Here is a 14,519-nt window from a genome sequence, read left to right on the forward strand (position 1 = left end):
CGAAGGAGTGCCGGCTGGAGGCACGGGGGGATGCGGCTGCCTGCAGGCGTAGAGATGAGTAAATCCCATCGCCAGAAGAGTAAGAGCAGCGCGGGTACACCGGGGCTCACATCAGCATCTACCCCCAGCCACATCCTGCACACTGGAGTTAACATCCAGTATTCAGCCATCACCCTCTGAAACATCCATGTAAAGGTGCTACGTGTCAGAATTCATAAACGATACCTAAAAAGTCAAGCACCACCTATCACATCTGAGTTATCAGGTGTCTAGAGATAAGGTATGGCAAATATTAGGAATTTGCTTTAGATCCCAAGCAGGAGAAACCATTAGATACGCCCTGTCACAGCACAATGTGCTTGTGGAGGAGGAGAGCTGACACTGGACATGGCCAAAAAACACTGGGAGTAGAGCATCACTGTAGCAGGACAGAACATACAGATCAAGCAACATTTCTTAGAAAAAGCTGTAGTTTGGATATAGGACATGTAGCAAAACAGTCATGTTTGCCAGTGAAACCAGAGCCTTTTGAATAAGAGCTTATTGCCTAAGCAAGAATCTCAGGCTTATATTTGCACATGCAGGACAGACTGTCCATGAATCTCAACACAAACACCCGTTCCTTGGAGGATTTATCCTAATCCTTGGAAGGCTTACACCAAGCAGTCAAACCCTGGGTGCTCTGCAGGGCCTGAGGGTGATATGAGACTGTTCCACACTCTTGCAAATCTATTGTCAGCAGCCCCTTCACAACAGCAGCTCTAAAACTTCTGATGCAGATAAAGAAACTCTCCAGAGATACATTACTTCATGTTAGTCAATATTTATTGCTCAAGCTCTATTTTCTGGGTCGGATATTTCAGAGCCAAATAGCAGAGACAAAGCAGTCAATGCAAGTCAGGAAAGCCCTTACACATTGTAGCAGACTGGAGTCTCAGCTACTTAAAAACGCAGCACTCTGCCAGATCACACCAAGCTCCAGTTCTGACAGACATTTGCAAATAGAGTAGAAAAAAGTGAAGGCAGAGCTAGATCTCAAAGCAAGGACCAGCAGTTTCAAGAAGATGGATATGTATCTTTATAAGATTTTAATAGTTCAGCCCCACAAAGCTGCTGTTTGAAATAGAAGGCAGCAGGACATCTAAGCACAGATGTGCAATAAGAACAAAACCTTAATTCTCACTTTACCATGAAAATGAGAAGGGAAAAAATATTTGTGAAAGGGGACATAAAGGCCGTGGACCCACTTAAATTCTAGCAGCACGTGATGGTGTGCTCCAAAGGGAGAGTGTGAACACTTCCCTGCTCCGGCTGTAGGGCAGGGTCAGAAAGTACACCACGGACAGCTTGTAATTCTGATAACTCCAAGTCAGAATAATTGTAAAAAGGGCAAATAACAGGGCAAAGGGAGCTGCATTGAGCTTTGGCAAATATATAAGAAGCTTAAGGCATTCAATATCCAGGATGTCAGGCAGGGCAACATCTGAAGACCCAAGCCCACCACCTCTGGTGGGTTCAGCCAGGGAGGGTGAAGGTAGTGATGCCCTCAGCTTTCTGCTAGCCCTCCTTGAGGCACTCCCACCCTTGTGACAGATGGGATCACTCATCCCTATCATCTGCAGCCTGGCGCTGAAGCACCCAAGGAACAGGTTGGAGCACCTTCTGACTGAGAGGATAATCTCAGGCAGGGGAGGAGGATATGCAGCTTGTTGCCAGTAACACCTCAAGAAGCCACAAGGGTTCATCTGTAGGAGCACTCTGAGATCAAAGGCAGATCAGGCAAAGGAAAGGATGGGTGGAGAGAGCAGTGTTGGCAGAAAGCAGATACCAAGTGCAAGAGTAATTCACAGCCCAGGCCTCAGAGGCAGCGAGGGGGCAAGAATGCTGAGTTCAGAGAGCTGAGAGTTCTGGAAGGGGGCAGAGGGGTGGCCCCTGTGTTTTCATAACCACAAGTGCAAGACATTAAAGTTACACAGGACTAAAACAAAATTAAGAAGCCTCAGAGAGAGAAAGCTGGTCTGACAATTCTCAAAGCACCTTTTGTAACAAAGAGTATTATATAGCAGAGTAGGATATTAAACCAAGGCCTTCTCCACAGGTTGCAAGGCAGTAGTGAAACATGAGAGTTGAAGACACTGGAGGTGGGAAGCAGGAGAGTGCTGCCCAGAGCCCCAAAGCCAGAGCTGCTGGGCAGCCACCCACAAACCTTGCCCCACATTCACGTCTCTGCACTGCAGAACAGAAATGGTTCTGCCTCCACCAGGCTGCCATCCTCTGCCATACCTCCAACATGCTGCTGCTCTTCTACTTTTATGTGTTCGACTGTCACATGTTTATGGAGGAATATATTCCCTTCACTTTGAAAGAAAGAAGTTAAAATAGGAGGTAGTGAGTGTTGCCATCTGAGACTCAAAGAGACCTTCAGAGATGGAAAACCAAAAGTAATGAAGGGACTAAATTGTGGCCTTCAGCAAATATACCAGTCTGCCCACAGACTCTGAATAGGCTGGCCAACTGCTTTGTCTTATCTTTGTTGCCTTTGATGCTCATGGCAGCACAGAGCTGCCTGTGGCTGCTGCAGCCCTGTCTGGCACACCCTCTCTCCCAGCAGCCCATCTATGATCACCTCCTCTTTTAACCAATTCAATAATAACCTGGTTTTCACTTTCATCTTCACTATTGGGTCCTAATGAAACAAAATTCTATCAATCTCTCTAAAGACACTTTCAGACTGATATTAAGTGTGTCTCTTTAGATCCTCATGGAGAGCCTGGCAGGAAGGTTGATAAAACACAGAATGTCTCTTTTCCTCCTAAGGGCAGATTTTAAACTCATCTTGTTCTAACCATCAGAATAACATAAGGACTGACATTAGCAGCCCAATTAAGGGAAACTGCTGCAGAACACTTAACAACTGAATGGCTATTAGCATGATAGAAATCAGACACAACAATCTGCATTAATTAGTATCCCTGTTGTTAACCCTAGATACATGCATTTCTAAATAAATACAGTAATATTAATCTGAATTGCTTTGCCATGAATAAAGCTGGACTCAAGCTCTGTGCCAAACAAAGGAGGACCCTGTGGGATGCTGTCTTCAGAGCAGGGCTGGCAGAGGGGGACACTGGCAGGAGCTCTGTCCCTGTGCTATGTCCAGCCAGGACCATTTCATTTAACAAAATCTCTTTGCCTTTTCTGAAACCCTCAGGTTAAAACGTTGGTGAATTCATGGCACAAATGCCAACTGAAACACATCCATTTCCAGTAGCAGGAGGTAACACTTAATTCAGCTCTGAGGAGGCTGGTGCAGAGTTTCTCTGCCTATCCACTGGCAGCTCTGCCTGTCCAAATGGCAAGAGGCTGAGAATAACCACCCACCAGCTCTGTCGGGCTGCTGGGCACCCATGTGCATCTCTGCCCCTCACATGTTGTCAGAACCAAAGTTGCTCAAAATCATCCCTACTGACATGCTCTTCAAGCCTCTCCCCAAAAACCTGAACTTCCCTTTACCTCTGTTGCTCACACATTTTTTTGCTGTATTTACACATGAAGCTAGAAAGTAATAACAGCAAGAAGAACTGAGCTGTTGAACAAAGTGAAGTGGAATGAAAACTGGCCAAAATAGAGAGGAGTCCAAAAAGCTAGCAGGGAAGAAGGATGAGGAATGAGCCACCCGAGTGAAAAGCAGTGAGTGGATCTGAGCATAAACCCCGCAGTGAGAAAAACTGGTCCTGGCACTCTGCTGAGGGAACAAGGGGTGATGTGCCAGGAAAAAGAGATGTGGTAATGATGGCTAAGGACACAGTGACTGACAGAAACTGGCACTGCCAAACAGTGATGTGTGAAAAATTGTCCTCACTGTCCTCTCTACTGGTTTGCAGCTTGACAAACCTAGGAGCCCAGCTGGCACTGAGGACGTGCTTGGAAGAGCTGGGGACAAGGAGTAGGTACAGGGAGAACACAAAGATGAGGTGCACCTGAAGTTCGAGGAGCAGATTTTTGGCAGGAGGAGAGAAGCATTCAGGGACACTGTGTAGGACAGTGCTGCCAGGATCCCTCTCTCAGTTGAGGGGGCCCCTCTACATCCATCTTGGCAAATCTTTCATTCCTAAAATCTAGTACCATGCCCCAGAAACAGATCATTATTTCCAGCGTGCCAAGCTCAGAATTTTTCACTGTGCCCAGAAAACAAGTCTCCCCATGGCCTACTCCATCCCTGACAGTCCTGCAGGAACACTTGGGTGAGGAATATCTCACCATGGCTGACTGAGTTTTTCCTTTCTGATTTCAGTGACATAATTAGGAAAGCACAAATGACGTGGCTTTTTGAGAAGGCATGCTCCTTCCCTCTTTGCTGGCACATCTGTAACAGTCCTTCTCACTACATTTGTGTCAGAGATTTACTTCATTTGTGTTGAAAGAAGGGGTTGACAGAAATCTGAAAATGGAAACTGAGCCAGGGTCCTACTTTAATCCTTAAAACTACACAGCTGCCTCAGACTCCCTCACACAGATTGCTTAAAAATGTGGGGGTATGCAATGACTTACCATCATCAACCAGCAGGAACTGGCAGATAGTGTGTCAGGAGATACCTTCAGCTTATAAAGCATGTTTTTTCTAGAAGGTCCCTAAAGCCCAGTATTAAAAACAGTCAGCAAAAATGATTAATTCTCACGATATTTGATTAAAAGACCTGCGTTTTCTCAACTGTGGTACAGGTGATGATCCTAAATAAAAATGCACATGCCAGTTCTGAAGCAAGAGAAATAAACATTAATTGATTTACTGTAAATTGGGAAATACGTAATTCTGTCACCAGTCCCCATGGCTCTTATCACAATATTAAACTTCACTGGACCATTACCAAAACCAATCCTGAATCCAAACAAGCTGATTCAGAAAGCACAATAACTTGTTCACAAGCTTCTTATTTCCTCCAAACTCAATGATTAAGAGTGGGATGCTTCAGGGGAATTCAATGGTGCTAAGCTCCCATGTGCCACAGAAACACTCATATATTACCACAGGGTGGTGGTTACAAACCAGGTCTGAACGTGGGGGACATGGGAAGGAGAACAAGTTGTCAGTAAGAGCCGTGCAGCACCTACAGCCAGAATGAGTGGGTGAATTTGCACACCCAGCAGTAAACACCCATTGAAGTATCCCCACTAGAAAACTCCACACTTGATTCAAGAGATAATTCTCCTTCAGCAGAAGGCAGTGTCCTGTGGACCGTGCTCCACTACAGGGGTCCAGGAACTCCATACAAAAGACCTTCTCTTTCCCTGGCTTTCCCTTGAACAGTGCCCTTACAGAAAAACTTTAGGAAATACTAGCAATATCCCTGCAGAAATCATCAGAGACCATCCTGTTTGACCCTGTAAGAATAGATGAAAGGAACAGAAATGAACCAAATTTCTCATTTGATCAGCAGAAATAATTAAGTTATGCAAAGTGCTGCCTACCCCACGCTAGACTCTTGCTCCAGTACATAAAATAATGTGTGAGATTTGTTCAGCATCCAAAATTGGAGTCATCGAGTTCTACAGATGTTGAAAATTCATTTACAATCATCCAGCAATGACAAGGAAAGAGCTGCTGGCAGCTATAAAGTATCATGGCATACATAATCAGATACTTCATACTTCATGAAACATACTATATAAACATCCATGAAGTATGGAACATACTTCAGAACCAAAAAAAAAATAAATAATAATTTAAAAGTAACAGTTGACTAAAAAAAAAATCCAACATAGTGCAGTCAGAGCTGCTTATTCCTTGTCCTACCTGCCAAGGACATAGAAAAACTTACACTTCTTGCAACAACCCCATATATACTTGAAGTTTTGCATGTTGCATGTTCCCCTCTTTCACCTTGAGGCTGCCCTAGGCTAAGCTATACCTGTTTTTTCAGCCCTCTCTGTCACATCATGTTTTGGAGATCCTTCTCATCCAGATTCTTTCCAAAGGGCAGTCTACAAATACAGACTCCACCCTACACCTTAGACCCTTCTTGTCCGATTTTGCAGACTGGAACATAGCATATACCTCTGAATTTGCTGCTTTTCTGCAACAGCAACACACTGAGACATATCCTGAACTAATCTCCAAAAGGAAGAAGTAAATCTCCCTGTTGCAAATTTTCAGTCTACTCCAGAGGATATTCCTGAAGAGCTGACTAGCTAAGGCAGTCCAAATTTCAATGTAGGAGGTAACTGCTGGCTAGGAAGGGAGTTTGGGACGGCTGGCATCAGCCAAGGTGTGTCTGACAGATACACCACCAGTGCCACATTCAGCTTGTGAGACACAGATGGACTCTCAGACACCCTCCAAAGGGCTGCTCCCCAGCAGCTGCTCCCCAGCCGTGTTCCTGTGGTGGGCTCTCCTCTGCGCACAGACCTTCTTTTCACTGAGGAGTTTCATTCCATGTTGTTTCAGAAAAAACTCTTTTCCCTTTCTGTACATTCTTATCTTGTGAAAGAAGAGATCACATTGTAGCCAGTGTCAGCCCTTACTGCTTTTTCTTTCCTTGATCCATGCTGGTACAACTTCTTTTGGCATTCTTTGGACTCATATTTTAATTATTACTTAAAGGAATTGCCAGTTCTGGTTAACTCCCTTTTCCTTCAGGCTTCCTCCCTGAAATCACCTACTAATTCTGATTTTACTCAAGACTTTTGTCTATAGTTTGCTCTTCTCTCACTTTGTATCCCTGAACGGTAAATACTTTTTATCTTCATAGTCAACCTGTTTTGTTTTACTGGTTAGACTCAAACCTTGAACTTACCTTTTTTAATTACTTCTTATATATATAAAGAAGGTGAAAAAAATCATTTTCCATCTCATCCATATAGGTAGGAATAGGCACATAAATTTATGAAACACATTATGGCAACAAGTGCTGGAATTTCTCGCTAGGCTGCATCCCACTCATCCTTTCCCAGCAGATGTGCAGATGATTATAGCCCTCCCTGACTGCCCACCACACTCTGTACTTTGGATGACATTGCTGGGGGCTGAAAAGCAGCCTGGTCCACCTGCTTTTCCTACTACAGAAGCCTGCAGGAACATGTGCAGCCATAGTGCTCCTTCTTTGCCTGTCATCCTCACTGACAGAGCCAGTAACTCCTGTGAAATCCATCACCTCTTTGGTGCAGCAGACACAGATCTCACAGCCATTGAGGCATGTGGTGTTTCCTTCTGCACTGATGGTGTTCAGTTCCCCACCTCGTGTTTGGGCAAGGATCAAGTCAATCTTTCTTGCTAAAGAACAAGTTCTGACTTCCCTTTGCAGAACAGCATTCCCTCTCTCACTGGCAATGCTGCTGCAAACCCTCAGCTTCCCAGCTTTTGCATTTTCAGCATCTACTCTATCTGGGTCTGTGGAATGATGATCCTTTCTCTACCTGACTTTTCCTCACCCAGCTCTTGCAGTCTGCTTCTGGAGAAGTTTCCCCAGAACTATTCTCCTCAGCCTCACTAGGAGAAAAAAATGGAGTTCAGTCCTTGGTAACGCAGCCCAGGATCCAGGCTGAAACACAACGTGTTTGTGGTGACCATGTGGGCCTGGCCCTCAGAGTCAGGTCAAGGTAGGTCTGGGCTCCAGCAGCATTGTGTTCCACCATTCCTGCCTTTCAGGCTGTGTCCCAGCCCACCTGTTAGCCTTGTAAAATTCCCCTTTGTTACCCCTATTCACTCACAGATGCTAGGGCTGGGGGTTCACAGGCTCTCTCCCAGCCCAGCTGCCTCCTGCTCTCTTATTTGGTTGCAAAAAGAGGGCAGAGATGCTACTTCTCATTAAACTGATGTAGCTGGAGAAGCTGCAGCAGATGGCTCTGGCTGGAGGGATTATGTGGCTGTGCTGGGATTCCCCATAATTCATCTCAGTCAGAACCAGTTTTCCCATAATCTAAAAAGGCTAAATGAAAAAGTCTCTTAAAGCAGCTGAGGGGTAGGGGCAGCATTAGAGCCACAACAAATCTCCTTCATTAGCTTCTGAACAAGGGTGTTGCTTCTGGCTGCCACCACAGCTTGTCTCACAACAGCAGAAATGGGGCTGGGTTGCACCAATTCTAAACATCAGCTCTTTTCACAAGATTACCTTGTCAGAAGGAGAGCCAAGATTCACCTAGGTGAGCTGCTGCCTCCTTTAAGTAGCTACCTGCATTATGTAAGAGAAGCCAAACAATTGTGACCTGCTTTTTCCTCAGTGTGCAGAGGTACCATTGGCTTTGTTAGAGGTCAGTATGTGTGTTAGGCATTAAAGCCCATAATATTCAAAAGGAGCCAGGTGAAAGTTTTCAGCTGTGTTATTTTAGCTATTTTTCTCACCATTTATGTTCAATATATCTTAAAACATAACGAGGTTGGCTCTTTCTGTGTTGAACATTATGAAAGAGATGGTAACTGTCCCCCGACATTTTTTTAGTCTATTCTCCTGACAAGATATGTTTTAACGTACTACAGGCACCAGGTTCTCCAGACTCAGAAGGACTGAGTTACGATCAAGGTTATACCTCTCTAGCCCAAATGTGGACAGGTGGCTACCAAAACAGGGCCATTTCCAAACTGTTTATGAGCTAATGCCTTAAATACTTTTCCAAAGAATCAGGAATAAATAACTCAAGTTTGTGTCTCCTCTCAATGTTAAAAGAAGCATTCCTGTGTGTTGAAGTCAAGAGACTTCTGCAAGCCTACGTATTTTTTGACATCTCCAGAAACACTTAGGGGTTTGGATATTTTGTTTTTTTTTTTTAAACTTGTAACACTTCGCAGTGGGCATCTGTACCATGGTACTTTAACTACAAGATGTGGGAAAGACTGAGCTCTCAGGGGCAGGGAATGCTGGGGAGTGGGGATGTGGTAGGAAAGGGAAGCAAATCTGTAGATTTGTCACTGATGGGCAACTTAGATAAAGCAGTGTAAGCATAATCACACCTAGGTTAGAAAATCTATCCCAAAATTCATGGCTTACATGCATGCAAATGTTAGAAAGACTTTAAGGCAAGCTAATTCACCTAATATACTAAATTATTGCAGATAGGGGTTCAAACTGATTAATAATCAAGTTAAGATACCCAGCTTCCTCTTTCTTTTCTCAGTATTTAATGGCTGTCATTGCATCTTGTTTTAAAACCTACTGGCTGTGCAGTGTGAGGGTTACTTCCTAGTTTCTGAAATGCTCCAAATCCTTTTTGGGATTCAGAAGCAACTATTTCCTATCCTCAACTAAAATCATAAGGGCCATGCCCATAATTTCTCCCAAATCTAGGGGAGTTTTCACTCAGCCTGAGCACTGTTCAACTGTTGGCACAACCCAAACCCGCAGAAGACATCGTGACCCTTTCAGCTGCAGGGCTACACTTCACCCATAAATGAGCAAGTAAGGGACAGGAACTCCACCCAGGTCACTCCCAGGGAAATGAATTCTTAATTCAAGATATGGCTTTGTGGTACAGAGGAGGTATTTTGGCTGAGAAACCAGCCTGTGTCCAAGGATATTTGGGAAGTCAAATATACAGGAGCCAAGTCTCAGTTCTCACATTAAAATCAATCAGTTAGGTTCTTAATCATCTCATTGCAACATTCTGTTTATGCTGCCAAGCTGGACTGGTCAACAGAGTTTGTTTTGTCTCCAGTATACCCCAGGATGAGCATAACAGGCTAGGAAATCTCACATCTTGTGGGAGCTGCCAGGGCCTCTTCCTTTGTGAAGGCAGAAAGATGACAAATCAGGGCAGAGAGCAGAGCAAAGAAAAAGGGCAGTCACACCATTCCCAGTCTCTTGTCCAAATTGTTTGCCTCCCAGATTGCAAAAGCCAGAAATAAAATGAATTTATGCAACTCTCTAATAAGTAAGGAACACTTAGGCAGAAATGCAGAGGAGAGCTGATGTCATGGAGCAACAAGCTGGGCTAAAGGAAGATGCATCCAGGAAAACAAAGCTGCCTGGCAAGGTCCAGGGGGACTATCTTGCTTTGTACCCAGCATGGATATTAACCTTCCATCAAGAAACAAGGAATCCCCACATAATGGCTCTCCTCCATGAACAGAAGCACCTTGTGAAAATGTCACAGCCTGCAGTCCCCCTCTCTCACCAGCTTTGCACTAGGAATGCACCTCCAGCAAGTGCCTGCAGAAGCCAGAGCCTCCCCAGCAGAGGCTGAACACTGCCACAGTCTGCTTCCAAGTTCTACGTTCTAAACACCTAAGAATTCAAGTTCTCAATGCACAGAATGCTTTTGGCACAAGCCTTTTGTCAAGCCATAGCCTTAGTAAACAGAACTTTAATCGAAAACTATTCCTCTGCCTCTAGATACCCCCAGCCTCCTGGTATATTCTCTCATGGTTAGAAACTATCAGATTCACATCACAGAATTTTGGCATGGCACCTCTGTAAAGAAACAGGCTGCAGCTGTACCCAAGAATTTGGCTTAGCTCAGCACAGCAGGAGATGCTGGAAGCAGGGGGTTAACATGTTGGAGTAACCACAGCCCTTCAACTTCCCCTTGCAGCCAAACTCAGAACCTGCCAAGTGCTGCGTTCCAATAAAACGCAACTCACACAATCTGTAAGTGCAATAAAATAGCTGTTAACAATTCTGTAACTCTCTCTCTCTTAGCTTGTAAAAGCCTGAAGGTCAGCTGGAAGTCAAGCTGCATTTCTTTGGAAAGAGGGCAGGCCAATCCCGGGTGACCAGTTCCTGTCCTTTTGCCTCCTCCTCTGGGGTTTCTGAAGGGCAAGCACCGTGCCTGGAGGGGGTCTTTGCCTTATTCCCACCACAGGGCAGCAAACAGAGCACAGGGGTGTGTGGCCAAAGGGGAGCAGGTACCAAAGGACCTTGCCCATTCCAGGTCAGCTCAGCTCCACCTTTGATCAGCAGTGACTCTGAGTGAACATCTCAGTTTGGCTTCTGATGTTTCCCGTTCTCCGGACTTGACAATGCCAGGACCGTGGAGTTAAAAGAGAAGCAATTTCAAACCCTGTCCCTCTAGGAAGGAGTAAGTCTCAAAATCACCCGGTGACTCCCATGCTGGCTGAGGTTTGGGGCTAGAGAAGTACACCCAAACACAGTGCTCCTGCAGTCATGCACGTTTGAAATTTAGTATCACCCATCAAGGGACTGAAGTAGCTGTGCTACATATGAGAGTGGGGAAGTAGGATGGGTGCAGAGAGGAACGAGGGTAACAGAGGCAGAAAAAATCATCACTACTCCCTCATCAGAAGACACTTCATTTCTAGTTTGGCAAATCAAGTGAATTTACTTGTCATCTCCAGGGTCAAAAGCCTTCTCATTTAATCACTGAGATTTGGAGGGACAGAATGTGCCAACACTGAAAGTAAAAAACAACCAGTATGAAAGCAATGTTTTCCTCAGTAATTTACCAGTTGTGTTCCCAAGTATATAAAATTCTTCAAAGACAGAACATCCAGACAGGCCAGACAGAGGGCCGAGCCACACCACTGGAGCAGCCCTGGTGAAAGCTGCAGTCGTTGCAAAATGGCATAATCCACCTCAGTTAATTACCAGTTGAGAGAGCAAAGCCTTCATGGCTGGATCCTTTTATTGTTTTAGCAAATGCTATGTTAATATACTTGTATTTTACAATAAAACTCTGATGATTACAGCTAAGAAAGGAGGGACTCAAAGGGGAAAAACAAAGAAGTGCACTAACCTGCAAAACCAGTTCAAATACAGGCTTTGAAATTAAGCATTTTTTTTCCAGGATGACAGAGGACTACTCAAAACCCTGCTCTTCCTGATAGGCTTTTGCTTGCCATTGCTTTATAGTAGCTTAGACCAGGGTCTTCAAGGACAGTTTGGATGGGCACTGTGAGGGCGGGGGAAGGGGAGGCTGAACACCATCAGCAGGTTGTGTATCGCCCTCCCCTTCAGGTGCTGCAAGCCCTGTGCACAGAGGAGATCTCAAGGTTTAGACAGATCTGCAACACTCACACAGACCAAATGCCGAACCTTTTAAATTCTTTCTTTTAAGAAGTGTCCTTTAGTAATTCCATTTGCCATAACCCCTTTGGCAGAAAGGTAAAAAGGAAGTTTTGGTAACCGTAAGATGCATCAAAATAATGATGAAACATGTTCAGTTTTTCACCTAGCCTTGTGTCTTCAGTCCATCTTTAATCAGGGAAAAATCTGGGTCCCTTGGGGGTCTGATTAGAGGAAACCAGCTGCAGCGCTGGAAGAAGACAGAGCTTTTCCAGAAGGAGCTGGTGGGGTTTGTGCCTGGTGAAGTGCTACAAAAGTTCAGACAGGCTTCTGGTCGAGCTCTGTTCTGCACTCTCTTCTGGGAAACACCATGGAGACACGGTTAAGGTGTGGGTGGTCAAGAGCTGGGGAAACAGCACATGAGTATGGAAAGCAGCCTGGGATGTGTCACGCAAGGCTGGCATCCTGTCACCTTCATCTGCCAGTGTGCGCCTCTCCTCCGTGCTGCTGCTGCCGCCACTTTGGGGAAAATGCTGGATGAGGGGAATTTTGTCCCGAGCCTGGTAGGATCCCCACAGCCCAATTTCACCTTGCTGGGGCAGCAGGGGTGGAGGGAAGTGATGGGGGGCATGGGCAATGGAGGCAATGGAGGCAATGGAGGCAGTGGATGCGGTGGATGAGATGATGCGACAGATGTGGTGGAAGCAGCGAAGGCAGAGGGAAGCAATGGAGGTGATGGATGCGGTGGATGAGATGGATACGATGGATGTGGTGGATGCCGTGGAAGCAGTGGATGAGATGGATGCAATGGATAGAATGGATATGCTGGATGCAATGGGTACAATGGATGCGGTGGATACCATGGATATACGATGGATGCGATGGATACCATGGATATGCTGGATGCCATGAATACAATGGATGCGGTGAATGCGATGGATACCATGGACGCGGTGGGTACTGTGGATATACGATGGATGTGACGGATACCATGGATATACCATGGCCGCGGTGGAAGCAGCGGAGCCGCTCCGGGCGGGCGCGGACGGAGCCCGTGAGCGCAGCGCCACCCAGCGGCGGCGGGCGGGTCCCGCCGCACGGGGATGTCCCGCCGCACGGGGATGTCCCGCCGCACGGGGATGTCCCGCAGCACGGGGATGTCCCGCTGCACGGGGATGTCCCGCAGCACGGGGATGTCCCGCCGCACGGGGATGTCCCGGCGGGAGCCGGAGAGCTCCCGGGAGACCGACGGACATCAGCAGCTAAAGGAGTTCCCGGCTCTCCGCTGGGCGCGGGGCGAAACAAAGCGACAAGGGATGAGGAAAAGGCCGAGCTATTTAACCCCCTACTGGCGCAGGTTTCCACAGAACGGCTGTTCTCTGGGCACTCAGCCCCTAACGTGGAAGACGAGGATGGGGAGCGGAATGAAGCCCTCATAACCCAAGGGGAAATGGCCAGCGACCCGTTACACTGTTTGGCCAAGAAGGCCAGTGGCATTTTGGCTTGTAGCAGCGATAGTGCAGCCAGCAGGGCGAGGGCAGGGATTGTCTGTCCCCCTGCGCTCGGCAGTGCTGCGGCTGCACCTCCAGTGCTGGGCTCGGTTTTGGGCTCCTCAGCGCAAGAACCACAGCGCTGGAGCACGTCCAGAGAAGGACAATGAAGCTGGGGAAGGGTCCAGAGCATAAGTCTGATGAAAAATGGTTGAAGGGGCTGTTTAGCCTGGAGTAAAGCAGGCTCCGGGGGGACTTTTCCACTCTACAACTGCCTGACAGGAGGCTGTGGCAAGGCGGTGGTCAGTCTCTTTTCACACACAGGAAGTGACAGGATGAGCAGAAATCATCTCAAGTTGCACCAGGAGAGGTTTAGACTGGATATTAGGAAAAAATTCTTCATGAAAAGGGTGGTCAATCACTGGAACAGACTGCCCAGTGAAATCATCACCCTGGAAGTGTTCAAAAGATGGGTAGATGGGGCACTTGGGGACATGGTTTAGTGGTGAACATGGCAGTGCTCAGTTAATAGTTGGATGCCTAGAGACATTTTCCTGGAGGAAAGATCCTGGAGTTTCTGATCCTGAATCATTTCCCTTATGATTCTGTATTTCTACATGTGCTGTCCACTGAGGACTCTGTGGGAGGGATAAGGGAATTGCCCTTTTGCTGACAGAAAGGGCAGTCTGTTTACTGTTCACTTTTACTGAAGGAAACTGACAAAATGAGAGGAAGAGCAGCAGGAGGACTGAACTAGGCAGAGGAAGAAAAGGCCACGATAGTCAAAACTTCAGCATCGAGACCATAAAAATGCAATGGAGAATAAAATCCTACCTAGAAAAAGAGAAATCACATGACTGAAATATCCCAGCAAGACATTTTGGTGCAGGCATGAAGAGGCGACACAATCCCTGACCAAAAATAAGATCACTGACAGGATGTAGCAAGCAATTTAAGAGACATAGAAGTATGCTGAGAAGAAAAACAAGCCTCAAATAATTAAAAGGAAGAGTAACATTTCAAATAAAATGGTCCCAATGGCTCAAAATGGGAAAAAAAATCAGGCTGATTTCTCAGT

This window comes from Sylvia atricapilla, chromosome 1, assembly GCF_009819655.1.
Source record: "Sylvia atricapilla isolate bSylAtr1 chromosome 1, bSylAtr1.pri, whole genome shotgun sequence".
In the NCBI taxonomy this organism is placed as follows: domain Eukaryota; kingdom Metazoa; phylum Chordata; class Aves; order Passeriformes; family Sylviidae; genus Sylvia; species Sylvia atricapilla.